Raw genomic sequence first — 7,168 nt, 5'->3', positions numbered from 1 at the left:
TAAGGGAATAGGGGAATAAGAAAGGGAAGGGGACTTCTCACTCATACCATTTGTACCTTTTTATATTTTATACCATGCCTATGAATGACCTTCTTAAAATAAAATAATTTAAGATGAAAAATAATGGCAGTGTTCCCTGCCTGGCCTCCCACCGAAAAGACATAGAAAATGACACAATCGCCGTTAGAGCACTAATTCCCTGCTCCATGCATCTACTTGATAGATCATTATCAACTCTTGAGGCCTCAGTTTCACCATCTGTAAAAGGAAGATAATAATTAAAGCATGTCTTATTTTATGAAAATCATACTTTATTTGTGAGAGAAAGCACACTCTAGGTGTAAAACTTTTACATAGGTTAAGTAGTCAGTAAATTTTAAGAAAAACCAAGAATGCCAGCTTGCCGAACTGCAGTGTCAAACTTTATTTTAAATTTGAAGATTAAAAGCAGTATTATCATTTGTATTACTACAGTTCCTCTCTTCCTAGTCTTGTGATGATGACGTGAATTTTACTTATCCTTCCATAGATCCTTCTTTCATTCTCACAGTGCATATTAGATTGGGTGAATCTAGAGAGTTGAAAAGATGTACAACTCATTTACAGAATAGCTAGAATCAAATAACGGCAAATTTTCAAAGTTGTGGACTAGATGCCTCTGAATCTTAATATATAAAGCTATCCACTGGGTTCTAGATTGAAGCCCTGCCTTGAAATACAGAAATGATTGTATCAGAATTTATGCAATATCACCTGATTTATGGTGTTATAACAAAAATCATATTAAGCCAATAATAGAAAGTGATTGAAGTTTACTGAATATACAATTTGCAAATCATGATAACACTTTAACTGTTGTTGTTATGTGCTGTCAAGTTGGCCCCAACTCATAGTGACCCCTCCTTGGGTTTCCGAGGCGGTATCACTATGGAAGTAGATTGCCCAACCTTTCTGTTCTGGTTACCTAGTGCCACTCTGACAAGAATATATCACAAATGGGTTGGCCTTAACTAACAGGAGTTTATTCTCTTACACTTTGGAGGCTTTAAGTCCACGTTCAAAGTGCCAGGCTCTAGGGGCTGGGTGAAAGCCCCTCAGCCTTGGGCTTCAGCTCTGCCTCCAGCTTCCGGCCCACTGAAGCTAGAGGCTTTTCTTCAGTCAGACAGGTATTGGCTGCTGAGGCGGCCAAGCCCAAAGTTGACAAGTAAAACAGCACAGTCCCAATATTACCAAATCACACAGCAGGCCATTAATTCAAGTCCATTATAAGTCCCAAGGTTGGTGGAGCATGGCAGGCTGCTGAACAATGACATGCAGGGTTTAAGGTGCCATAAGCTAGAGAATATCCCCAAGGTTTCTCCTTATATACAGGAAGCAGACCACATCCCAAAGGCAGCTACTCAGCTGCTTGTGGGAGATCCCACCATGGAGTTGATTGCCAATCTCCTCATGGGGAATAACTACCACCAGTTGCCCAGCCACTCAACCAGGCCCAGCCAAGTTGACATACGAACTGAACTACCACACTTTCCTTCCAAGGAGTGGCTGGTGGGTTTGAACTGCCAGGCTTCTGCTTAGCTGTTAAGTGCCTTAGGCATTATGCTAAATGTTCTGAAAATGAGAGATCTTTCACAGATTTTCTGTGTTTCATTTATCACTAGGGATTATACATGGCCATGGAAATGAGGCCAGAACAGTGTTTTCATAAAAACAATTTACTCTAATCAGTGTTTAATCTGACCTTGGCATTTCTGTTTCTCAAAACTGACCACACACAGATAATTCTTCATAAGACCCAAGGTAAAAATATTTTTACAAAATTAAGCGGACTGTCATTTGAGGATCAGAAGGAAGATTGGGCAGTCTATTTCTGTAGAAATACTGCCTTGGAAACCCAAGGAGAGGTCACTATGAGTTGAACCACCTTGATGGCAGTGAGTTTACTTTTTCGGATTTTTTCAATCATTCGAGGAAAACCCTCAATGAGATGGACTGACACAATGGCTTCAATAATGGGCCCAAGCATAGCAATGAATGTGAGGATGGTGTTTTGTTCTGTTGTATATGAGGTCACCAGGAGTCAGATGAGTCACTATGAGTCAGGTCACTAACTGATGGCACCTAATGATGACAACAATAACATTGTTTAATGTGAAGGTGATTTTAGAAGACCTGTTTCTTCAAGGCTCAAAATTTAAGATCTGAGAGCAGTGGCCTGAGTGAGTCACCCCAACTCCATGGACCCAAGAAGTCTGGATTCCAGGAGAATAGAATTAGTTTCTCAATGGTAATAAGCTAGAGGATAAAAATGACATGGAATGTGTAGAATTAATTTTTAAGTCACACATTGGGTAGTCAATGCAGTCAAGCAGAATGACATTTTTTTAGAAGAAAAGACAATTCTGTTGCTTTCTAGACCAGTTTACCTATATGTTGTTGTTGTTAGGTGCTGTTGATAACAGCATGCTAACAAAAACATAAAAACTAAGAGCAGGGTAGATAAGTCAGGGCTGTTTGGAATGTTAGCCCTGTCCGTTAGTTATTTCATACCATTTCATTTAACGTAATAGAGAAATGGTGAATCCTAAAGCATTTTAAACACATGTAGAAGATTTACTGTTTTGAGAAAAACATTTTTAGAGCTACACTTTTTTTTTTCACCTCTGATTCACTTCCTCCTTCACTTTCATCTTGATATTTGAAGGAGAGCTATAGGGGATTTCCTCTGGGGAATCATGCATATCATTCCAAAAAAAGAGACAAAGCCTGAGCTTTTTAATCAATCTGAAAACTCCTCTCCTTTCCCCTGCAGGTAGCTGGTGGTTTCAAATGCAACCCTAGAGGAGGAATCTGTTGCTATCCCGACTCTGCTACTTACTGTGCAGCTGTTTACATTAGGCCAAACTTTCTGTATCTGTGTTAGGGGCTGTTCTCACACCCAGCAGGATGGTGTGAGGATCAGTGATAAGATTTGATAGTGCAATACATCACACAAAAAAGCAAGATTACAAAAACCAAACCCATTGCCAGTTAGTCCATTCCAACTCATAGCGACCCTCTGGGACAGAGTAGAACTGCCCCATAGATTTCCAAGGCAGTAATCTTTATGGAAGCAGACTACCTCATCTTTCTCCCACAGAGCAGCTGGTGGGTTTGAACCACCAAATTTTTGGTTAGCAGCCAAGCACTTAACCACTGTGTCACAGGGCTCATTGCCATGAAATGAAATATTAATCAGAAAGGGGTGAAATCTTTCTCATCTCCCCATTTCTCTTTTCCTTCTTCACCTTCTCCCCACACCATCTTTCTTTCCTTACACACTCAAACAACTTTTTTAGCCTCAAACATACTGCAAAGCTAGAGTAATAAGATCCAAGCGTCTGAGTTGTTAAAATAAAATCACGGAAGAGCCAATATACACGATACCCAAACTACTGAGAAAGATGAAATGGAAACAAGGTCAAAAATGAACTTCAGGAAGATGCTGTGTTTTTCTTTTCTTACCACTTCATGTTTTCAGATGTGCCAAATCTTGACGTTTTGGTCATTATTCTTCTGCTTCCTAATGCAAGAAAGCAAATGCTGACGCTGTCATTTGCCCCAGATGCCACCGGAAACGGCATCTTTTCCCCAGAGGCTGGCTTGCAAGTGCACAGCACCCAGAGAGGTCCACTTATTTACCGTGCAGCCCAGGCTCTCTGTCGGCTCTCCACCTTGGCCACGCTGACTGCAGCCCAGAAAGGAGTCGATCTAGGGAAGAGATCTAGAAACAACCGAAAGGTACATTTTAAGTCACCAGTGACTTTGATGAGTAAGTACTTTCCAGTTGCCCCATTTTATTTTACTTTTTTGATCAGCCTTTCTCAGGCAGTTATGGTAGAAGGGAATCACTGCCCCAGCCCACTCCAGCCCACCTGGCTTCACTGCATAGCACAAAAGAGACCTTGTATTTCATAACAAGGATCCGTAGTTGATAAACTACGAAATTTCTTAAACTGTATAGTAAAAGCCAACAGCTTATTTAGCTGTGAACTGGAGAAAGGATGTGAAGCCTCTCTTGTCAGTGCAATCTTGTATGTTGTGGTTGACCACAAAGGCTTGGCACCAGTTTTAACTCTCTGCTCTGCTTTTTATAAAATGGATGACCTTGGGTAGATTGCTCAATCTTTCAACCTTAGTCTCCTTATATGTAAAATAGAGAAAAATAAAGTACTTATTTTATAGGGTTATTAAGAGGAATAAATAGATATGCAGGTAAAACAACGAGCTCTGGTAGCATAGTGTCTAAGGCACTTGACTGCTAATCAGAAGACTGGCAATTCAAACCCACCAGCCACTCCTGGGAAGGAAGGTTGGGCAATCTACTTCCGTAGTGATACTGCCTGGGAAACCCAAGGAGGGGTTGCTATGAGTTTGTCCAACTCGACGGCACATAACAACAACAACATTGTAGTATGTGGTATACCATTAGTGTTATTAAATAATTATACATTAAATAACTCAATTAACTGGAAAACTTTAACCACGAAGTCTTATCCCTCAAATCAGCTGTGTTGGCTCAGAATGACAATTGACATTTGGATAGCTTTATGGAGGAGCCCTGCTAAAGAAACAGATAAGCGCTTGGCTGCTAACTGAGAGGTTGGCTGTTTGAAGCCCCACAAGCTCCGTGGAAGAAAGCCATGAGGGTTACAGCCTAGAAAACCCTATGGAGCAGTTCTGCTCTGTCACATGGGGTCGCTATGAGTCTAAATAGACTCCACAACACCTAACAACAACATAGTTTGGTGGCCAAACCACAATTAACCCTGAGGTGAACAGTACAGAACCATTGACTCATTTTTGGAACTAGACAGTAAGGGAGAAGCTGAGAATGGAGAGAAGGTAGCTGGGGCACAGGAGAAGCTCTGCTGGCCATGGCACTAGAATAAGAAGCTCACAGGTCCAACCTGAGAGCCAAGGGGAGGAAAGCCATGACTTGGAAAAAGGCCTAGTTTGAGAAATTGGTTTGTGTGTCTGGCCAATAGGGAAAATCCCTGTTCCTTCAGCTTCCTCACACCCTTAACCCTGCTTTTATCCCTGTTCCAACTCATAGGGCTAGAAACTGAGGAAATGCTCAGTCTCACTACCAACGTATGGGGTAATGAGAACCCAGGTCCTCCCAATCTCACTGCAAAATAGTGGGGTAGGGACTAAGGCAGATAGAAGCTGACTCTTAGCATCCCATTTTTAAATAATAATACAAATTCCCCATAGAAATACTATTACATGTAGTATTCAGTCACCAAAGTGTTAATAACAACAACAATAATAAAAAAAATGTAACATTTTAAAAGGTCTTTTCTGTAATCTCTTTAGAGAAGCATAGGAGATATTTCTCCCATTGAAAAAACAAGCCATTGGGTGATATACCTACATAAGTATTTGTATGTGCTGTAGAAATGGCCATATGCAGTTTAAATGTAGCAGGAGGCAAAGTTAGGATAATTTCTTAGCCACAAATAAACACCCTGAGGGAGCAGGTTGCTGGGCCTGAAGGCTGGGGACCATGGCTGCAGGGAACATCAAGCTCAATTGGCACAATATGGTGTACAAAAAATATTCTACATCTTACTTGGGTGAGTAGCAACTGGGGTCTTAAAAACTGGTGAGCAGCCATCTAAGTTGCAACTATTGGTCTTTCTTTGTCTGGAGCAAAGAAGAGTAAAGAAAAAAAAAATGTGTGGAAATAGTCCAAAGGACTAGTGGACCATGAGAACCTCAACCTATATAACCCTGAGGCCAGAACTAGACGTTGCCCAGCTACCAATGCCAACCACTTGGAAGGGGATCAAAATTGGAGATTCTGGATAGACTGGGAGAAAAATGTAAACAAAATTCAAAATCTTAAAAAAAAAAAGACCAGGCATACTGGTCTGATAGAGACTGGTGAAACCTGGGAGACTATGGCCCCTCGCCTTCGGGCTAGAATTGAACTCACTCCCACGGCTTCCAGCCAAAGAACAGGTAAGAGTATAAGGTGAACATTTACACCAGGTAGGCACACTCCTTAGAACAATCAACCACAGGAAATCAGAAGGGCAGTGTTTGCACAGGGAGAAAGGGAGGGAGGCAGGAATGCAAAGAAAAGAAGGACACAGGGAAAGGGTAATAAACCACAGGGAGGAAGTGGGAGGTGAGCTTCGGGAAATGTAACCAGTGTTATAAAACAGTATGTACATGAACTTTTGAATGTTAAAACGAATCTGCATTGTAAAATTTCACCCAAATCATAGTAAAAAGTTAAAAAATAAATGATTAAAGGTTGAAAAGCAAGGCACACAGAGGTGAAGTTAACACTGAATGTGGCAAGAACAGAACTCAAGCCCTGGCCTACAGATCACCCCAGTGTTCCTGTCATTGGTTAAATGGGCTTTTTGACCAGTACTGGAGGAAGAGGTACACTTGAATTTTCACAGGTTAGATTCTAGTCAGCATAAGAATAAAAAATTTCAAACACAAATATAGCTTTATTGTTTTACTGAGTTGTCCATTCACCTGTAGAAATTTTGGAAATCGAACTAAAGTTAGCATCATAGCTGTTTTGTTTCTTCAAAGAAAAATTTAAAGCTGTGTACAAAACATTTTTTTGTTTTTCTCAAAAGAGAATAAAAAGGAAAACTACATGCAAATATTTCTTTCTAGATAAGATTATTTTCACCTCTTAATTTCAGCAAATATTTATAGCAGAGGTTAAAAGAGTATGCTCTGGAGTCCTAAATCCTCCTAAAGAAACCAAACAAACCATAAGCTAGAGAAAAAGATTCACTGTCAATAATAGACCACACACACATACCCCTCATCTATTAAATGAAAATAATAGTTCCTATCTCACTGATTATGAACCCCGGTGGTGTAGTAGTTAGAGCATTTGGTTGCTAACCAAAAGTTTGGCAGTTCAAACCCACCGGCTGCTCCATGGAAGAAAGAGGATAGTATGCTTCTTCTTCTTCTTTTTGTTTTCTTTCTTTCTTTATTTTTTTATTTATTGTGATTTGGGTGAAGATTTACAGAGTAAATTCACTTTCCATACAGCAGTTCACATATACTTCGTCTCATGTCATTGACCACAGTTTACCACAATGCAACAGCTCCCCTCCCACTTCCTCCCCATAGTTACCTCTTCTCC

The 7,168-nt window shown here is 40.5% G+C and overlaps 1 protein-coding gene across 1 annotated transcript in view; it reads left to right on the top strand.

Annotated features, from left to right (window-relative positions):
* Positions 1-3,596: 3,596 nt before the first annotated feature.
* The window catches only part of PCED1B (PC-esterase domain containing 1B), a 23,599-nt gene continuing 20,027 nt past the window's right edge, over positions 3,597-7,168 (top strand). The window contains exon 1 of the mRNA XM_007937985.2: positions 3,597-3,780. The gene's annotated coding sequence lies outside the window, so the exon portion shown is untranslated. The remainder of the gene's footprint in view (positions 3,781-7,168) is intronic.

Source organism: Orycteropus afer, unplaced genomic scaffold (assembly GCF_000298275.1).
Source record: "Orycteropus afer afer isolate SDZICR_OR568_19922 unplaced genomic scaffold, OryAfe1.0 scaffold00045, whole genome shotgun sequence".
NCBI classification, from domain to species: Eukaryota; Metazoa; Chordata; class Mammalia; order Tubulidentata; family Orycteropodidae; genus Orycteropus; species Orycteropus afer.
Note: the sequence above shows the minus strand (reverse complement) of the source record. Positions and strands in the feature narration are given on the sequence as shown.